This window comes from Cavia porcellus, unplaced genomic scaffold, assembly GCF_034190915.1.
Source record: "Cavia porcellus strain 051 isolate PalLab524CR breed Dunkin Hartley unplaced genomic scaffold, mCavPor4.1 scaffold_3, whole genome shotgun sequence".
Lineage (NCBI taxonomy): Eukaryota > Metazoa > Chordata > Mammalia > Rodentia > Caviidae > Cavia > Cavia porcellus.
In genome coordinates, this window is record NW_026947486.1 from 55,935,296 (window position 1) to 55,956,332 (window position 21,037).

The window sequence follows — 21,037 nt, forward strand, 5'->3', positions numbered from 1 at the left end:
CATAATACATAATGTAAAAACAAAATAGAAGGTGATCACCAATGGTTACCATAATGCCTCTTGCTATCTTAAAAAGAATTGCCTATATCATCAGTTATAATAAAATTGAACAAAACAGTAAAGAATAAAACCAAAACATTGGAGACATTACAGGACTTCAACAGAAGATAATTAGTCAACCAGAATGGGCATCATAATGAATCTTATTGTCTTCACAGTTGTTGCCTATACTTGTGAACTTGGTACTATCAAGCAAAGCAGAATAGGGGAAAATCAGTCAAAACAAGATGGTTAGAGCAATACAAGGTTTCAAATCAAGTTGATAGGAAATCAAAGTGGGTTACTATAATATGTCCTGCTATTTTTATTTTTCCCTTAATTAAAAAGATAAAAATAAAAAAGTAAATAGTTAAAAAAAAGGAGATTGAGATAAAAGAGGGCATAACAACAAAACCGTGCAGGTCAAAACATAACCATTTAAGCAAAATAGTGTTTCACCACAAAATATCCTGACATAAAAGTAGTTACCGTAGTGTCTCTTTCCTTCATATACTGTAGCACCAAACATATCAAGACAATGTAAAACCATTCAAGAAAATGACAGTATTACAGGGTATTTAGAACCAACTATCAGAAAATGAACAATGGTTTCTGTATAATCTCCTTGTCTATAAAAGTTTTCGTTTATATTATCACATATAATAAAATCCAATAAGATACAACCTGTTAAGAGTGATGGAGACAGAAGAATAAAAGCTTGATGGGACTTCAAAACAAGATGATACTAAATCAGCACTAGCTATTATGATATCTTGTTTTCTCCAAAATAGCTGTTCCTACCATCCAACCTTCTCTGCCTCATTTCTGTTGAGCTCTTTTTCTGTTGTTAGTTGTCAGTTTGTCTTTTTCATTTTGCTTTCTGCTCCATTCATTGTGGCCTCTCTGCCATTGTTTCTGGAATCTTGGTATGTTTCTTTTTTAGAATAGCCTGCAGTATTCTCTGTAGAGTTGAATTGGTGGTTGCAAACTCCCCTAGTTCCTCTTTATCCTGGAAGCACCTTGTTTTTCCATCAATTTCTAGGGAAAGTTGTGCAGGATATATCAATCTTGGCTGGAGGTTATTATCTTTCAAAGCTTGAATTATTTCCCCCCATGCTCTTCATGATTTGATGGTTTGTGCTGAGAAGTCTGCTGTAATTCTGATGGGTGCTCCCTTGTAAGTGATCTGTTTCTTGTCTCTGACGGCTTTTAATATTCTGTTCTTATATTGGATTTCTGGAATTTTGATTATTATATGCCTGGGTATAGCTCTGTTTGGGTTGTAGGTGGTTGGGGTCCTGTATGCCTCATACATCAGAGTATCTTTACCTTTTGCTAAATTAGGGAAATTCTCCTGGATTATTTCTGTGAATAGCTTTTGTAGTTCATTTGTTTGTGTCCCTACATCTTCTTTTACATTCTTAATTCTTAAGTTATAGACCCTCTTATCATCTTCTAGCCTTTGTATTATTGCTGTTTGTTTTCTTGTTATTTTTAAGAAGTTTTTCATTTCATGCTCCCACATTACAAATCTGTCCTCCAGTTCAGATAATCTATTATTAGTTACTTTCAAGCTGTTATACCAGCTTTCGGTAGAGTTTTTAGTTTCCTGGTAATCTCTTTGAACCTGCTTCATGTATTCTATGTTTTCTCTATTTTCTCCATCAAACAATTCTCCCCCCCCCCTTTTTTTTTTTCTGTTCTTCCATTCCACCATCTGTTTTTTCCTGGGAGATGTTTAGCATTTCTTTAACTATTCTACTTATCTTGCTTTACTTGCTTTCTTGACTTGGTTAAATACTTCACTTTTGAAATCGTCTATGAAGTCCCAGAGATATCACATTATGTCTGTTGGTGCTGTGTCTGATATTGCATGTTTTTTGTCCTCATTCTCCTTTGCATTTACCTTTCCTGGATCAGTGTTCTCAGGATTGGGGACCCTTTCTTGTTGCTCCCTCTTCCCATACTTTTTGTTCCTTCCATACCAGCATATATAGGAGGCCCAGTTTCTTTCTTTGTCAGTTACAGTTTGTTTGAATTCGTCAGCTAGGTGTTCCCATACACTGCAGTTCACTAGGGAGACACAGACCTGGGCAGCCTCTGCTGGGTCTGCCCCTCCAAGTCAACCTTGTGAAGGCTCCACTACTAGGGTGCACCGCCAGGGGCTGGGACCTAGTTTGGCTAGCCTACTGGGTCTTAGTCAGCAGCATCACCCAGGCCAACCGCTCTGCACCAATCCCACTTCAGAGGAGAATATGCGACTGAAGTCACTGCACTGTCCTGTTCTGGCTAGTCTGCCCAGTCCCAGAATGTCCTCTTTTGGAGCCTCCTAGTCTATGGAAGGGTCCCTGTTCCTCACTCTCACTGCAGGTCGATGCAGGGCTCCCTGCCAGGCCCGCTCTCAACTCTGTTTGCCGATTCCCGCTCTCAGAGCTTTTGCATGTCTCTCTCCCTGTTGTGCTGATTTGGACACAGCAGCAGTGGCAGGAAATTCAAATCATGGCTTCCAGAGGTGTGGGTTCCAGCTTCCATGCTGAGATTTTATCTGTTCCAGTTATAAGCACCAGGATTGCATTTCCAGTTGGTTTCTCTCAGCTTAGTTCAGTCCTGGGTCGGCAAGTACATCTCCCCTTGCTTAGGACTCCTCATACCACTCCATTCCTGGATTCTAAGCTGGGTATCTCAGAGAGTCTCCGTAGCTGCTGTTATCTATCCACCATGTTTTGCCGGAAGTCCTATAGTATGCCTTTTAGGGAACTGGAACTCTCACTTTTTGTCCTTAGCATCATTAATTTTCTATTTCCTCTTGATTTTTCTAAGAACATGAGAACTACAGCTGCATTACTATAAATAGAAAATATATTTACCTCCTACTTATAGACACTCCTTTTCCTATTTAGGAGGATAAATATGTTTTGTCACAATTTAAACAGCCTCCCTGTGGTCTCTCTGTTGGTAGCAGCAGTCTTGAACCAAAAGTACAAGAAAATAGAGCTGGTAATCACTAGCAAAGAATCCAAAACTTTTATATATTTTACATAATAGATGCAGGCAGGGTTTTGCTACTTTATTATTGAAGTTGCTATTTCCTTTCATGCCTTTGGAGATCCCAGAAAATGGGAATTGGCCAAGTCAAATTTCTGCCTCATAGGGCTTTCACAAAATTTCACATGGTAATTAACTCCAGTCTAGAGATGGATGAGGCCTTTCCTTGTAAGACTTTTGTTCTTATTGTCTGGCAAACTTTGCAATCAAGTTAGTGGGAAATTCGAATGTTTTCTACTCTTGTGTCCCTTAACATCTTTGTTCTTTGTAATTACAATTAGCCAGAGAATGCTAGTACATATGATAGCACCTGCTAATAGAAATTATTTCCCCTGCCTCCACAACTATTGCTGTTCACTTATTGGAATCTATATCTTGGCATAATTCCATTTGACAGCCTCCTCTTACCTTTTGGGCAAATATTTGTGGTGGTAAGAAACTGGGAGGAGAAACCATTCTTTGGACAGTTTTAAAATCTCAATTCCTCATTTAAAAATACTACTTGAAATAGCAGCTTTTACTACCATTTTATACTTTTCTTATGACTTTATAATTTTTTTTCATTTCTATAGTCTAGGTTTCCTAAAATTTTTAAAGCTAGTGATGAATTTACTATTTCTCCCAAATTACTAGACTCCTGAATTCGTCTTTCATGTAATGGTTTGTAAAATTTCAAGCCATCTTTATATGAAAAATAAGAATTAACTATATTTCAGTGTAAAATTATAGAATAATGCCTTTTTCCCCTTCCTTCCTAGTTTTTACTTCTTGAGATCTATCACCACCTGCCATGCATTTAATTATTCTTTGAATGTCCCCTATTTCCTCATTGAAATGTAAACTCTCCTCTAGTATTTCTAAAACTCTCTATTGCCTATAACATTGTCTGACAAATATTTATAGAAGTTGTTCAATGGTGATTAGTCCACATGGACTATACTGTTGCCTTATTTCAAGTGCTATGATGAATATTCTATACCTGAGAAGTTTCCTTCAGAAAGTATAGTTACTGTTATCTTTATTTGCTATTTTACTGCCAACAAGGTAATACTTGAGGCACTATAATTACGACTGAAGTGCTTTCTGTATCCATGTACATTTTAGTTTTATTAATTATATATATATATATATATATATATATATATATATACACACACACACACACTGAAACACATTCATTCATTCAATAAATACTCATTGATAACTTATAATGAGCTAGACATTGGCTCAGTCACACACAGGTAATTAAGATACTGCACCTTGCTATGACTGGGTTACTGTGAAACTTCAAGCTAAGTTCAAAATCTCTGACTAGTGAAGATACCAAGAAGGGAAATAACTTGGTCAAATGGAACCTCTAGTTTCAGTATTTTGAAATTTCCATGCTGATTTCCACAGTAGTTGCACCAGTCTACAGTCTCAACAAAAGCAGAGAAAAATGTTCCTTTTTCCCCAGAGCCTCACCAACATTTCTTATTGGTTGATTTCTTTATTTGTTTTTTTGCGGTTATTTTGGTTGATTTCTTGATAATAGCCATTTTTTTCTGGAGTGAGATGGAATCTCAACATTTTTTTAATTTGCATCTATTGAATGATTACTGATGTGAACATTCTTTCATTGTATTTATTTACCACTTGCACTTCTTCTTAGAAGTATCTCTTCATTTCAGATGCCCACTTATGGATTGAGCTTTTGCACTTAGGGTGTCTGATTGTTTTTTCAGTTCTTTATATGTTCTATATATTATTAGTGCTTTGTCTGAAGAAAAATTGGCTAAGATTTTCCCACTCTGTGGGTTATCTGTTCACTATGTTAGTGGTTTCTTTTGCTGTACAAATCCTTTTTTAATAAGATGAGATCCCAGCTGTTAATTCTTTGTAGTGTTTCCCATACCACTGGAATTTTGTTCATGAAATCTTTGCCTATAACTATGCCCTCAAGAGCTCTTCCAGCAGATTTAGTGTTTCTGTTTTAATATTTAGATTTTTAATCCATTTTAATGTTAGTTTAATGCATGGTGATTGACATGAGTCTAGTTTTAGTCTTGAACATATAGAAAGCCAGTTTTTCCAGCATGATTTATTAAAGTGGCTATCTTTCTTCCAGTGAGCATGTGTGGCCCCTTTGTCAAAGATCTGGTGGCTGAGTATGTTTGGAATTGTTTCTGCATCTTCTATTCTATTCTTCTGATCCTTAGGTTTTTTTTTTTGTCTTTTTGTTTGTTTTGTTTTTAGCCAGTAACATGCTGTTATCTTATCACAGTAGCTCTGTAGTTTGGTATCTACCCCAAAGAATAAAAAGTATAATACTGCAATTATATGTGTACACCCATGTTTATAGCAGCATGGTTTGTAAAAGTTAAATGTTGGAAACAACCAAATACCCATCAACTGATGAATTGATAAAAAATGTTTTTTATATAGTGGGGCACTACTCATCCATAAAAAAAGGATAAATGAGGCATTTATGACTAAATGGATGGACTTTGAGATCATACTCTTAAATGAAATAAATTGGACACACATATGTTAATATTACATTGTTTCTCTGATGTGAGAAGCTAAAAGTGTAAATAAGAACCAAAATATATAACAGATATTGTGAAATAAGAAGGCATCATTTAATATGAAAAGCGAATTGAGGGAGGAAAGAAAGGAAAAGAAAAAAATGAGAAAAAAGTATAAAATGAAAACAAACCTTTAAATAAGGAGGAAAAGAAGGGCTAAAGGGAAGGCAGGGGAGTGGGGGGAATAAAAAGGAACTAAGACATGTCATGTACAGTTACAAGTTCTGTATGATGAATGTGATCATTATGTATATCTAAACTGTACTAATAAACGTTTTTTTATTTAAAGAGAAAAGAAAGGAAATAAAATTTAAAAAAAACAAAACAGTAAAAGGGTACAAATAGTACAGAATTTCAAGGAAAAAATACAGCAAGATATCACTAGTGAGTAGGTTACATATTGTCAGCTTTGAAATAGTTGTCCAAATTATAAAATTAAAGCATATAAAGGGAACATTCATACAATGAGATTGCAGACAGTGCCAATCAATGATCCAACAAAAGTTCAGTAATATGGATTTCCATCCTACACACTCAAACATACATGCAGTTATATCCCTAGGCCACCTTCCCTTCCTCTCTTTTTAATAACAATTACACTTTTGGGGGTTTTTTGCTCCCACAATTCTTATTATTATTTTTTTTTGCAGAGAATAAAACCTAATGTGGCTAAACAAAACAGAGTCGGTTAGAACAAAAGGATGGGCATAGTACATGATGTAAAAATAGAATATCAGGTGATCCAAAGTGGTTACCATTGTGCCTCTTGCTATTTTTTTTAAAAGTTGCCTATATCATCAGGTATAATAGAATTGATCAAAACAGTACAGAACAAGACCAATAAAACCTACACTGGAGACCTTACAGGATTTCAAAACAAGATAATAGTCAAACCACAATGGGCATCTTAGTGAATCTTATTGCCTTCAAAGTAGTTGCCTATACCCTCAAACTTGATACTATCAAACAAAATAGAATATAGTAAAATCTGACAGAACAAGATGGGGAGAGCAATACTGGGGATCATATCAGGTTAACAGGAAAACAAAAAAGTTACTATAATATATCCCGCTATTTTTTAATTTAATTTTCCCTTAATTAAAAAAAAAAGTAAGAAAAAAATAGATTAATTTTTAAAAAGGGTGGGGTTGAGGTAAAAGAGGACATTGTATTAGAACAACACAGGTCAGAACCGAACAATTTAAGCATCATTGTGTTTCACCCCCAGATAATCTAACATAATACTAGTCACCATAGTGCCTCCTTCCTTGAATTATTTGAGTATAACTTCATATACTATAGCATCAAGCATATGAAGTCAGTCTGAAGCTATTCAAGAGAATGAAGAAATTACAGGGTATTTAGAATCAGTTAACAGAAACGAACAATGGTTTCTATATTATCTCTTTGTCTATAAAAAATTTTGATTATACTATCCCATATAGTAAGATACCACATGTTAAAACCAGTGGAAACAGGTATATAACAGCTTGATGGGACTTCAAAACAAAATGATATTAAATCAGCACTAGCTGTTATGATGTGTTGTTTTCTTCAGAATAAGTATTCATACTATCACCGATACTAAAATTGAACAACCCAGGTTAAAACCATTGCAATTAATGAGTGATAACATTATATGGAATCAAACCAATATGATTGGAAATCATGATTACCACATACTTTTATGTATTCTTATCATTTCTTACACTAGGGAAACTATTCGGTATTTATACATGTGAGTTTGATTTATTTCACTTATGAGTATGGTCTCAAGCTGCGTCCATTTATTTATCAATATCTCAATGTGATCATTCTTTATAGCACAACTTTTTTATCCATTCCTCAGTTGATGGACACTTAGGTTGTTTCCAAGATCTGGCTATTACAAATTGTGCTGTTATAAACATGGGTGCACATATATCACTGTGGTATGATGCTTTCACTTCTTCTGGGAATATGTCTAGAAGTGGAATAGCTGGGTCAAATGGGGCTTCCAGTACCAGCTTTTTGGGAAATCTCCAGACTGACCTCCACAATGGTTGTACTAGTCTACACTCCCACCAACAGTGTAGGACAGTTCGTTTTTTCCCACAGCCTCTCCAGCATTTGTTGTTACTGGTTTTCTTGATCTTGGCCATTCTTTCAGGAGTGAGATGAAATCTCAGTGTGGTTTTAATTTGCATTTCTCTAATGACCAGTGATGGCGAACATATTTTCATGTATTTATTTGCCATTTGAATTTCTTTATCTGAAAATTGTTTATTTATCTCAGATGCCCATTTTTGGATTGGGTCTTTGAATTTTGGGTGTCTGATTTGTTTTAATTCTTTATATGTTTAACAGGCGATCCCAGGTTTTGACACTGGGAAGTATTTCCCATGTGGTTTGAGTCCTATTCATGAATTCTTTCCCTACTCCTATGTCTTCAAGTTTTTTACCCACTTTGTCTTCCAATAGATTTAGTGTTTCTGTTTTAATATTAAGATCTTTGATCCATTTAGATTTTATTTTGGTACATGGTGATAGGCATGGTTCTAGTTTTAGTTTTCAGCATATGGAGAGCCAGTTTTTCCAACACCATTTATTAAAGAGACTGTCATTCTTCCAGTGAACATGCTTGCCCCCTTTATCAAAATAAGGTAGTTGAGTGTGTTTGTAGTTGTGTTTGTATCTTCTAATCTATTCCACTCATCTTCGGCTCTGTTTTGGTTCCACTACCATGTTGATTTTACTACAGTTGCCTTGTAGTATAACTTCAAATCAGGGATTGTGATACCTCCTGCCTTGCCTTTGCTGCTTAGAACTGTCCTTGCTATTCTAGGTCTCTTCTAACTCCAGATGAATTTTAGGAGTGATTTCTCGGGTTCTATAAGGTATGTTGATGGTATTTTTATCGGGATTGCATTGAATCTGTATAAAAGTTTTGGGAGAATGGCCATTTTCACAATATTCATTCTTCCTATCCATGAGCAAGGGATGTCTTTCCATTTTCTGATATCATCTTCAATTTCATTTTTAGTGTATGATAATTTTCCCTGAATAGGTCTTTCACTTCTTTCGTGAGAGTGATTCCTAAATATTTCATTTTTTTGGTTGCTAGTGTGAAGGTTGTTGCCTCTCTTATTTCTCTCTCTGTGACTTTGTTGTTAGTGTTTTGGAATGCTATTGATTTTTGAGTACTGATTCTGTATCCAGCTACATTACTGAATTTATTTATTTTATCTAGGAGTCTTTCAATGGAATTTTGGAGATATTCTTTATAGAGTATCATGTCGTCTGCAAATAATGACAGTTTAACTTCTTCTTTTCCTGTCTTTACGCCTTTTATTTCTCTGTCTTGTCTAATTGCTCTGGCCAGTATTTCCAGTACTATGTTAAATAGGAGTGGTGATAAGGGACATCCTGGTCTTGTGCCTTATTTTAAAGTAAAGGCCTTCAATTTTTGGCCATTTTAGTATGATATCAGTGCACTAAATTTTCCTCTGTGGACAGCTTTCATTGCATCCCACAGATTCTGGTAAATTGTATTTCTGTTTTCATTTGTTTGTAGGTATTGTTTAATTTCTTCTTTAATTTCCTTTGTGACCCACTGATTATTCAAGAGTGTGTTATTCAGTTTCCATGTGTTTGCGGGATTTTTGCAGTATCGTTTATCATTAATTTCTAGTTTCATAGCACTATGGTCCGGTAGCATGCAAGGGATAATTTTGACCCTTTTGCATTTATTTAAATGTGTTCTGTGAATTGATATATCGTCTATTTTAGAGAATGACCCATTTGCTGCTGAGAAGAATGTGTATTCTGTTGTTGTTGCGTGATATACTCTGTATATGTCTATTAAGTCCAAATGATTCATAGGTACAATTCAGTTCTTTTATTTCTTTGTTGATTTTCTGTCTGGTTGATCTGTCCATTGGTGTCAATGGTGTGTTAAGATCTCCTGTTAGAATTGTGTTACTGCTAATTTGGTTTTTCATTTGTGTTAGTACTTGTTTTATATAACAGGGTGCTCTGGAGTTTGGTGCATATATATTTAAGATAGTTATCTCTTCCTCTTGAAGTTTTCCCCTAACCAGTATGTATTGTCCTTCTTTATCCCTTCTGATCATTATCGGTTTGAAATTCAGATTAACTTAAAGCAGAATAGCTACCCCCACTTTTTGGGGGGGTTCCTGTTGCATGAAGTATTGTTTTCCATCCTTTGACTTTTAGTCTGTGAGTATCCTTTTGGGTTAGATGGGTTTCTTGTAGACAGCATATAGTTGGATTCTGTTTCTTGATCCATTCTGTCAGTCTGTTTCTTTTAATTGGTGCATTGAGACCATTTACATTAATGATTAGAACTGTTATATAGTGGTTTGTTGTTGACATGTTATTGTTTTGCTGTTGCATCTTTATCTTTCCGCTCTGTTTAATTGTCTGCTTTGTTTAGTGGTTTTTTCCTAAATGTATCTAGGCTGTCTTTCAGTATTCTTTGCAGGGTTGGCTTGGTGATCATGAAGTTTTTCAGCTGTTGTTTGTCATGGAAGTATCTTATTTCTCCATCAATTGTGAACGACAGTTTTGCAGGGTATGTCAGCCTCGGTTGGAAATCATTTTCCTTTAGGATCTGAAATGCTTCACTCCATGCTCTTCTTGACTTTACTGTCCGTGCTGAGAAGTTTGCTGTGATTCTGATAGGTTTTCCTTTGTAGGTGATCTGTCTTTTCTCTCTGACAGCTTTTAATATTCTATTCTTTTGTTCAATTTCTGGGATGTTCATTTTTATATGTCTGAGTGTAGATTTATTTTGCTTATGGATATTTGGAGTTCTATATGCTTCATTGATCTTGATATCAATTTCTAATCTTGTGTTTGGGAAATTTTCAGCTATTACTTCTCTAAATATCCTCTTGACATCCTTTATGTTGTCCCCTTCTTTTTCATTTATCCCTATCAACCTTATGTTGTTCTGCTTTGCATCGTCTTGCAGGTGTCGAATTGTTATTTCCTGATTTCTTGTTATTTTTAAAAGATGTTTCCTTTCCTGTTCGCTAGCTGCAGTCTTGTCTTCGAGGTCTGAGATTCTATCTTCACATTCATTGAGGCAGTTTTTACAACTTTCAGTGGAGTTTTTGATGTCCTGTATATCTCTTTGTATCTGCTTTACGTATTCTGTTTGTTTCTTATATCGTTCATCCAGGGATTCTATCTTTTTGTTTAGGTCCTCCAATTTTTAACTTTGTCTTCTTTCATTATGTTCAGCATCTCCTTCATTTCTTTTATCATTTCTTAGATTATTTGTAGTTTGAATTCCTTTAAGGTTTCCCAGAGTTACTTCTTTATTTTAGTTACTATTATGTCAGGTATTTCAGGTATGTGGAATGTGTTTTCTTCTATGCATGTGGTTCCTAGGCTTTCTTGGGATGGGCTGGATGTTTGATGTTGCATTTTGGTCTTTCGTTTTGTCATTTTCCTATATTTTCGAGCTTCAAGTGTTGTTCCAAATGAGAGAGAGTGTTCCCCCAGACTGTGTCTAGGCCTGACTGGCTTAGCCCACAGGGAACTGTGGCCTGGCCATTCAGGTGAGGAAGAGTGTTCCCTGAGACTGGGACGGGATTCCGTGCCTAGGCCGGACTGGCTGGGCCCAGCAGGAAACTGCGTGCTGGTCCCCAGGGGACAAAGAGAGTTCCCTCAGACTGGGGCAGGATTCCAGGGGCAGAATTCTGTGCCTAGGCCCCCCTCACTGGTCCCAGCAGGAAACCGCACGCTGGTCCCCAGGTGACAAAGAGAGTTCCCCTAGACTGGGGCAGGATTCTGTGCCTACCCAACTCTCTGGTCCTGGCAGGAAGTTGCAGGCAGATCCCCAAGCAATGAAGAGAGCTCCCCCAGACCCCGGCCGGGATTTCTTGCCTAGGCCCCACTTGCTGGACCTGGCAGGAAACCACACGCTAGTCCCCAGTTGACAGAGAGCAAACTTATTAATTTTTTAAAAAAATACAGGAATCTCTGTCATCTTAAAAGTCATTTGTAGATTTTTGCACAAACTCAAATGTCAGTGTTGTTTCTGTGATACCGTGCTTTTCTGATTTCTCTGATATCTTCTCATTTCTCCTCATCACTGATATTTCCTTTTCCCTTTACACTTTAAATGCTCTTGTTCACCAAGGTTCTACCCTCAGCCCTACTCCTGTTACTGCACATGGACTTTCTGTCTCAGTGGGACCTTACCTACTCATGTGTTTTTAAAATTAATACATAAAACTAAGTCAGTAGTCATAACCTACAGTTCTCCCTGGAAATTTAGACTTATATAAACAAGTGCCTACTGGAAAATTCTAGCTAGATGTCTCACAGACATCTTAAGTTCAACATGTTGAATATCTTAGCTCTGTTTTTTTCCCCTCAGCAGTTGCTTCCTTTTTTTATTCCTCACAAGTAGTGCCACCATCCTGCCAGTCCCCATAGCTGGGAAGTAGGTATGAACTGTCTCCTTGTGTTCTGTAAACCCCCTATCCCATAATCTCCATATCCTATTTCCTTACCTCAGTATTTCTTGATTGAGTTACCTTTGTACCTTCTTATCCTTCTCCTAATCTTGTCTCTTACCATCCTTTGTCAAGACAGCTTCAGCAGCCTTCCTAAATGGCATTCTAGCTTCCCTAGATCCAGGGATCTCCATTTAGATCTCATTTAGATTCTGTTATGTCTTGAAACTGTCTACCCTCTAGATATTCTAAAATCCTCTTATTTAAACACAGTCACTTATCTTTCCACCTCTCCTAGTCTATAACACCTACTGTATTTTATACTTTTATTTGTAGTGTTCTACAACCCTTCATCCCATTCAACTTTTCCCTCTTAGTCTCATTTCTGTTGCAACCCCACTATGACTCTACTGTCAGCCATTTTAGCACTATAGGTAACAATAATCCTCACTCTCTTTCCAGTCTTCGGTTGCACCTGTCTGCAACTTTCACCCTAAGAATAGCCACTGCTCATTTCCTTTTCTACAGTCTAACTAATCCTATAAGGTAGTGGCATAGTACATGTTGATTAAGTCCATTGCTAGCAAAACAAAAATTTTAAATGCAATATATAGAATTTTTAAAAGAAAGCATCTACCCCAGTACATCTACTTGATTCCAAAACCTGTGATTACTATATCTATTGTGAGGTTTCTGTAACCTGAATACTTAACTGGTGTCTTATGTGTTGAAATTATTCTAAAAAGATTAAAATAGAGCATCTGTTTTATCAACGGAATTTTCTTTAGGATTACATAAATTCAGTTTGGCAGATTGGAGGGATAAAACTGAAGACAAGGAAGAAAATTCCAGTCATGGAACCTCGTCATTCTTGTATGTTTTCCTCCTGATTAAGAGCAACATACTAGAATTTGTTTTTTCAAGCATATGTAGTCCTTATCTTACTCCTGGCTTATTGACAAATGTAGAGCATATTACTGTTTGAATCCGGAGTACTCACATAGGAAAGCTTCATTTGAGTGGCAGTTGTTTGGAAGCTGGAATGCATTTTCCCACTGCAATTATGTTGTAAGTGGTTGAGGTTCCATAGGGCAGCCAAAAAGGACACTGAAATACTGTACATTTGCAGTGAAACACATTTGTGATACTACCACTACTGACACAAAAGTGATAATATTGAATAAGAAAATTTAAAAAATTTTGCCTTGAGTGAGTGACTGAGAAAAAACAGGTTTCATTGTAAGAGGATGAAGTTAAAGAAAGAGACTGTGATATCTCGTGGGATTCATGAACATTCTTAAAATTTTTAAATGGCACATGTTCTTTATCAAATCTGACTAATTTTTGAAACTTGTGAGCTTACACTTCCCTTTTTTTAGTAAAAAGGGCTTTATTGTGGGACTACTAAACTAATATTGAGGTCGGTTTTTAGGTAATCACCAAGGTAAAACAAAGAAGGATGATGATGATGATACATTCATATGGTGCCAGAGAAAACTTTTGAAAAGTAAGGGCTTCTATGCAAATGTGAAAGATAACAAAATAAACTATATAGTTAAGCATTGGGCAAGTACCACCATTCTAAAGGAAAAGGAGTCCTTTTTTGCTTAGTTCTCAGACCACCCTGTGTTTGTATATATAAATTGAAAAGTGCAATAAATTGAAGAAGCTAAGTCAAGCCACCTTAAAGAGATGGTATAGGGAGGAAAGAGTAAGCAGCAGAGCTTGCATGAGCTTAAGTAGGAAGAGGATTATGTATTTGCTCCTTTTACCCAGTCATATGCGATATATTAGGACTAGGAAAGAAAATGTTGAGAGCATGCTGCTTTAAGACAGGTGTGAAAGGTTGAATCAGAGAGCAATATAGAAAAAATGCTTTTAGTTTTGTCACACATTATAAATGGAATCTTCCTTTGGTGTCCTTAAAAAGAATTCAGCAACTATTTTCATTTTCAGTCATATTTTATTGAGATTGAATTTTACATGAGTGTGTTTCCAAAATTACACACCAGTGATAAATGTTTTAAGATCACATTGATTGAGCTGTCAGTAAGAAAAGGAAATGAGGAGCTCCTCAGAGCATCTGTATCAGAAAAGGAAGAAAAAGACAGGAAAGACAATAAGCTACATAGTGCTCTTGTTGTTCACTGACTGACTGCCAAACATTCATTCAACAGTTTTTTATTGTGCTATGTGCTAAGCACTTTGCTGAGTGCTTAGAGACACAGAAGAAGTAGTACTGGATATACAATAATAAACATGATATTGTTTATCTTCCTAATATGTTTTACAGAATGTGGGGCAATTATACAGATAGGTAGACAGAAAGTTATAATCAGTTGTGAAAAGCGTTAATGTGGGGTACTTTAAGGGCATACATACAATATTCACTGAAGTAACTTGAGGACTAACTGGATATTTTGGCATGTGCCTGCAGTCCCAGCTACTTTGGGGGCTGAAGCAGGAGGATCACAATTTCAAGGTCAGCCTGAGAAATGTAGTAAGACTCTGTATCAAGGAATAGAAAGAAAGGAAGGAAGCATAGAAATACTTCCTACAACAGTCTAAACTGATACCGAAAGATGTGTAGGAATGAAACTGTAAAAAAATAGTAAACTGAGAGGCAAATATTCCTAGCAAGAGAAATAATATTTTAAGACTCAACAACATGGCAACAAGCCTAGAAGTCTAGGAAGAAAAGTAAGAGAGATTTCTACTTCTGTTAGTGATGTTATAACTTGTGACAAAACAGTGCTGTATCAGGCACATCTACATAATCCAGATAAAAGATATCACATTTGTTCCAAGGCATTGGAAAGTGGCCAAGGCTCCAGAAGTTAAAAATTCCAAATAAGGAGTGTGACAGAAAAGTGAAGTATGTTTTCCTTTGAAGTATTTTCAAATTCCTGGTGAATGACACAGAGAAGTCACTAGAGGTTTCAGCTATTTCATGGAGCTGGAAGCAAAGAAAAAAAAAATGAAGTCTAGTAATACTATTATTCACTGTTCAGAGTGATGTTAGTCTAGTCTCTTATGTTTAATTTCAGCATACATAAAGATATGGACAGCTACTTCAAAGAGAAAGAGAGGCATCATAGCAGCCATTTTTTACTTCCCTAATGTCTGGTCTTGAAGACCTAAAAAGCCTTCATCATCCTGTTCTGATTAGTTTAGTACTATAATGTTCAATATGTATTCAGTGAGTGTGAAGTTGTGGACAACTATTTGGAAGAAAACAAGAGACAATATGATAGACAGTGAAGATCTCCAGTGATCTTGCTTTATAATCTGTTTTTCTTAAAAGTGTTTCCTTATGATCTGTTTTGTTATGTTTAATTTTACCCTCTTGAAAATTAAAAAAAAAAAAAATGAAGTCTGTGCGAGTAGTTAGCCCTTAATGGGACAAAATGCTGAAGAAAAGGAAGGAGGAGAGAAATAAACTTGGCACTCATTAGTTTTTACCCTTAAGTTGTTGCCAAATTCTTAAGCTGCCTGTATCATGAGAATGTTTAACTGGCCAAACAGGAAGTGACTGTAAAGTAAAATGGGGTTTTTCCCAGCCTCAAATTATTGAAGAAACACAATTTAATGTTTAGAACCATGTGCACAGGAGCAACCCCAAGAACTACACCAGAATTTCGGTTGGGGCCCCTAGAGAGCCCATTCTATACAATGGGGTAATCCAGATTCAGATTGAACTTTTAGAAGTATACAACTCAACCCTGCATTTTTCCCCTCCTTGATTAGACTCTCCACTTCTACTCTAGCTACCTATAAATGATAGAATGAGCCCTTTCTAAGGGAAAGTATCATCCAGTCTTTACAGTTTTTCAGATAAAATATTTGTATTCAATCAACAGTAATAATCTGGTGAAGAAAGTGAACCAAGGAAAAACTCAGGCAATGTAGGTCTATAGATGATCCAAATATAGACATTATCATAGAATTTAAAGTTAAAGGATACTCAGAAGTAAGAATATAGTGGCATAAGAGTACTGAAAACTTATCTAAGTAAGGAGGGAGTAGTTGATACAATACTTGTTCCAGAGAGGTCTTTTTCATGTAGTAACTAGGAAGTTTAGTACTGAGAAGTCCTTTGGATTTTACAGCTCAGTTGGTGACTTTGGGTGCACTTTCACTGGAGTTGTGAGTATAGAAGACATGCTGATATAAGGATATAGATTTTGAAACAAATTAGGAAAGTGAGTATAGAAACATGATGGGGTTCATTAAAACAGTGGTCCATGAATATATAGTGTCATCAATCTTTATGGCTCTGTAATTTCCACTAATAATACTTGGGTAGACATATAATGTTCAGTTGCACCATTGGGTTTATTAATACTTAAAGTTTTACTGTGAAAGTTTCAGAGAAATAAAATGTAGAATAAAAATGGACGGTTTAAAAAGACAGGGAATCAAATGCCTTTGGTTGGAAGTAATAACTAAACTAATTTAGGGCCACTTAAGAAATATTAATTATTCTAATGGAATGTTGAAATAGGTGGTTCCTCTCTTTAGTTCAGTGGTTCGATTATTTTAGAGCTGTATCTCATTCTTTTACTTTTCTTTCATGGTCATGAGATAGCTGCCATAGGTTTAGGCATCATATCTGCATTCAAAGCAGGAAGAAAGGAGAGTGGGGGAAATGCCAAGTGAATGTGTTATTTTACCAAGAAAAATTTCAGTTACATATCACTGGCAAAAACTATGTTATATGTGTAGCTGAAAAAAAAGCTTAATAAACAGGATATTTAGATACGTCACATCTACAGACAAGAGAGAAAGGACTTGATAATGGTTGTGGAGTTATCAAGTCACCAGTGCCTGCAACAAAGCAACAGATCTACCATGGACTCTAGGCTGACAATGGAAAGAGGGTAGGACTGGAAGAGGCTGAGAGCTAAATCAAAGTGGAAGGATTCTGAAGCAAGATAGGACTTTTGACACTAGAGAACAGGTATAGCAGGAGTAGCTACATGAAGATGGAATCATAGAAACTGCTGACTAGTGAAAACTATGGAATTAGTTATTATTTGTCATATCTGAACTGGTGTTGTTGAGTTGATTTTATTTCCAATTTTGAATAAGACATCTGAAGCCAATGATTGGAATAGAGGCATAAGAGTGGGCCAGAGGAAGGTGCACTCAAGGAGAGTGTAGGGATGAGGCAAGAGTATACTTGATTGTATGAATATCAAAAAAATCTCCAAAAGGTAAAATAAATATTAGCATTTCTTTTAAATTCATATAAGTTTTTATTCTTTTTAACACAGAGCTATCCAATGGCATTTAGTATTATTTTTTGAATTAAGACAATTTACATTACATATTTGTAAGGTAACATAATTAGATGTGACTAAAACTGAAGAATTTTTAGTTTGCCTAATGACTGTCATTCATTCCATGGTCAGAGTACCTATTACAAATGAGTTTTCACAGGCTTTAACAATGTAAATATTTCCCTTCACTTCTGTTTTCCCCATTCTCTTCCCCCTTTCCCTGTTCTGTGTTCTCTTCATTCTTTATCAGCTTGCATTCCTTTTCCATTTTGCATTTTGTTTTCCTTTACTTTCTGTTTTTCTCTTTTCTTCTTTTTAAATTCTAGTAGTGGGAATAATTATAATATTTATAGATTGGAAGGAGGAAACCTGTACATGTAGTGAGACCTACTGTGCCATCATAAATCCCAGATGATTTTTAAAAGTAGTATATACTGTAGTAAAATCTGTTCTGCTACCTGAATCTTTACAGACATAGAATAGATCACAATTAGAATGTCTTTCAGAGTGACAACAAAAAAGTATGTACACACAGTATTTGTCTGTTATAAGTATGCATATATTCATGTATACACCAACAATGTCTTATTGAAATAAATTTTTAGAGTTAGGCAAAACAAATTGTTTTATCACATAGACTGCTCAATATAATATTACCACCCAATGTTCAGGGAGTTGATTATTACAATTTATTAGTCATCACCATTTGGAATAATAGTTGTTCTAATATATTTAACCATTGAAAGAAATATATGTTAAGGGTCTAAATTAGATTTATAATTACTTGTAATGAAAACTCTAGAATTTTAAAACTTGTTTTATCTTATGAAAGGCTTCTTTGTCATTGTGCTATTACTTTAGATTAATTTCATTTTGAAATTATGTATGATAGACTTTAGGAAGATGGCAGCGTAGCAGGTCAGAGAGCCTCACTGAGAAAAACAATTCAGACACTAGAATTTAACACTGTGGAAAAGACCAGATGAAAGGAGCAGGATTCTTACAACACAGGAAAAAACTGAGGAGAAAGAAAAAGAAAAAAAGAAGAAAGAAGGAAAAATGTGGATGAAAGGCTGGGACAAGATACTCTCACTTGGGCCCGGCCTGTGCTGCGCTGGGTATGCCTTGGAGTAAGATGACTCAAAGTTGCGCTAAAGTCACAGTTGCCAAAATCAGGAGTTGGTGAGCCCAGGGCCCTTGGCGGGAGGATGCGGCACAATGGAGAGCAGAACCAACTGGGAGAGCTGCATTAACCTGTGGGGAGTACTAGGAATTGGGTCCAGTGAAAGGGGAAACTGACTGGGGACAACATATTGGAGTTGGGCAGGATGGGCCTAAAACTGGAACCACAGTGGCATCAGTCAGCCACCCCTGGCCCAAAGAGGATGGGTGGGATCTGCTTGGGACCCAATAGCCAGGGATAAAACTGATCCAAACCTGTGACATCCACAAGGCACAGACTAACATGCTGATGACACTGGCAAGTTGACTGGCTCAGCGGGGAGGGACCAGCCCACATTGTCCCTATATGTACCTCAAATAACAGTAAACTGGAGAGGGCAGCAATCCCCTAGACAGCAGTTTCAGAAAAACCATAAGCAATACAAAAAGGGCCTGAGACCTCCACCATACATCTGTCTGAAAGAAACCAGAAACATGACAAGAAAAGGAAACAAGAAAAAGCCTCCAACCACTGACCCAGGGAAAATAAGTCCAGGAGAGGTAAATACAGAAGAGATCAAAGGCAGCAATCATGCAATATTGGCCACAGCATCAGCAGAAATAAAGAAATATTTTCATGATCTCATAGACGAACTTAAAACTGAAATTCTAATTTGAGTGAGGCAAGATATAAAAAGATTAATAAAAGAATTGCTAAGCCCCTCTCAAGAAGACACAGATGGAAGAACAGAGGAACCAGAAAAAGGAGAGAAACCATTGATGACGAATATAAACAAAATCTAGAATACATGAAATAGATCCAAAGAGATTACCAGGAAATTTAAAACCCCATTGAAAGCTGGCAAAATGCCTTGACAGAAGCTAAAGTTAGGCTTTCAAAACTTGAAGATAGATTTGCAATGTGTGACTGTGAAAGAAAAGACCTCTTAAAAATAACAAGGAACCAGGAAGTAACAATACAAAGGCTAGAAGACAACAAGAGGATCTATAATTTAATTAAAAAAAACATGAACAAAGAAGCAGGAGTAAACACAAATGAATTAATCAAGATTCCAGAAATTCATCACAATAACAAAATATTAAAAACAGTCAGAGCAAAGAAACAGATCACCTATAAAGGAAAACCCATCAAAATCATGACAGACTTCTCGACACAGACTATCAAATCAAGAAGAGCTTGGAGGAAAGTATTCCAAGCCCTGAAAGAAAATAACCTCCAGTCCAGATTGATGTACCCTGAATAACTGTCTCTCAAAATTAATGGAGAAACAAGATGTTTCCATGACAAAGAGGAACTGTGGGAGTTTGTGACCACCAATCCAACCCTACAAAAAATACTGAAGGACATTCTAGAGAGAGAGAGAGAAAAAAAATACTAGGATTCCAGCAACAGTGGCAGAGAAGCCTCAATGAATGGGGCAGACAGTGGAATGAAGGAAAAAAGTAGACAATCAACAGAAGAAAAATAGCATAGTAGACATGAGGCAGTGAAGGTTGGCTATAATCTCTAACATAGATGGCCACAATACACTAACAAAAAGAAACATAGGCAGAGTAGATCAAAAGATAGGGTCCATCAAGATGCTCTGAATAGGAAATATAATTAACCCCTGAAAGAGGATTAATGAACCTGGAAGTCAAAGATAAGAAAACGATGCTCTATATGACAGGGAATCAGAAATAGGAGCAGCTCGTCCAGCAGCTGCAGATAGGTTGGAAAGTCATGACACTTTTGTGCAGTGGGGAACTACTCAAGATAAGGAAGGAAAAGCTTGAGGCTTTATTAGGTAAAGGAATACAGCTTAAGATCAAGCTCAGGGGTGAAAAGGGTCAGCACCATTTAGGTAGATAATAGGTTGCACCCTGTCTTAGTTACGTTTTACTCATTGCTGAGACAAAATACCTGAAGCCCAAAGTTGGGAAAGGAAAGGTTTATTTCTTACAGTTTTTGGAGGTTTCAGTCCATACTCAGTTGGCTCCAAGGCAGGTGGGCATGGCTGGGCCACAGTTCATGCCGGCTGCAAACAGCAAGTAGGAACCAGCAAAGAGCAAGATACACCTTCTTCCTGCCATTACATCATATCCTGGCTCCACCCCTATGTGGGTGTAGCACTGACACCATCAATCCAAGCACTAGACAATGAAACAATCACAAATGCACAATGCAAACTCATGAGGCCTGGGGGACACAGACATAAACCATGACACCCCCCCTAATCTAAAAACTAAAGGAGTTAGTGGGACCCAAAATGTACAAAGCACCCTGAGAAAGGGAAAGGGGAGGAATTGTCTAAAAAAAAAGAAGGCAGAGGACATTGTTAATGGTATAATAGGATTTAAAAGCCACATTAGTCTTATCACTCTGTGTAGTTTGATTTTATTTTGTCTCAGTTTGTCTTCTCATACTAGATTTGAGGACACAGACCGCTATCCCAAAAATAGCAGGATATAC

At 36.4% G+C, this 21,037-nt stretch overlaps 1 protein-coding gene across 5 annotated transcripts in view; it reads left to right on the forward strand.

Moving 5' to 3' along the window:
- Diaph2 (diaphanous related formin 2) overlaps positions 1 to 21,037 on the forward strand; it is an 875,814-nt gene that overhangs the window by 782,729 nt on the left and 72,048 nt on the right. The window contains exon 27 of one of the 5 annotated variants that reach the window (XM_063245546.1): positions 1 to 21,037. This exon is cut by the window's left edge and continues 83,252 nt beyond it; it is cut by the window's right edge and continues 33,607 nt beyond it. The exons of the other annotated variants lie outside the window; for them this stretch is intronic. The gene's annotated coding sequence lies outside the window, so the exon portion shown is untranslated. 5 annotated transcript variants of the gene reach the window in all.